Here is a 929-nt window from a genome sequence, read left to right on the forward strand (position 1 = left end):
ATATATATATATATATATATATATATATATACATGTTTATGAACACACACACATACACACGTTTCTATATACAAAGAAAAACAACAAGGCAAAACGCACTCGATAGAGAGAATGGATTTTATGAATACTTATAAGTTTATACATTTGTTACTCGGAGTAACCCGCACGTACATATGGAAGATCAGTCGGACAAAATATGGGAGATGAAGCTGTCTCTGTCATGCACAAAGTAGGTTGACGCAAGTTAGTATACCAAGTCTCAAGACGCATCATCTAGTTGAATTTGTAGAAGGCTGTAAACATTGCTGATTGGAAAGCGACAACTTGTAGGGTTGTGGCCCAATCTTAAGCTATAGTCTTCAAAAGGTAACTACACTACTACCTGTTAAACCTGATAACTTTGTAACTGAAACTATTAACCTTCGACGTTCAGACGTCTGGAAGATGCTCAGGACAAATCTCTTCCAGTGTCAGAAGTTATGCATAATCTCTGATCTCTAGTTAAGTGATCTCCTTTGCAGCTTAAAGTATCTGGAACGTTTCGGTTAGATAGAGTCTGCAGTTTCGTGATCAACTGAAGCATAAAGTAGATTTACTGACATTACTTTACGCTATTGAAGTTGCTTGATCAAGAAGTGTCCAGAGGAATTGAAAAACGGGACGAGAAGTTGTCCTTGTCTCTTGACCTAAATGCATTGAGATAATAGAATACACACTAATTCAAAGTGTTCACTGTTATTCCAGTGTAATTTTTTTTTCTACAAGACACCTTGAGTGGGCAGATGAATGGAATTTGATAGTTACAGGCTGCATGTTGTGTGATTGTGTGTATATATACATACATACATACAGACAGACACACACACACATACATTTATATGTATATATATACATACACACACATATGTATATACATACATACATGTATA

General features: G+C 35.5%; 1 protein-coding gene across 1 annotated transcript in view; it reads right to left on the minus strand.

Annotated features, from left to right (window-relative positions):
* Positions 1-929, minus strand: part of LOC106868222 (nucleolar protein 4-like) — a 77,957-nt gene that overhangs the window by 41,546 nt on the left and 35,482 nt on the right. The gene's annotated exons all lie outside the window — the stretch shown is intronic.

Source organism: Octopus bimaculoides, chromosome 7, assembly GCF_001194135.2.
Source record: "Octopus bimaculoides isolate UCB-OBI-ISO-001 chromosome 7, ASM119413v2, whole genome shotgun sequence".
In the NCBI taxonomy this organism is placed as follows: Eukaryota; Metazoa; Mollusca; class Cephalopoda; order Octopoda; family Octopodidae; genus Octopus; species Octopus bimaculoides.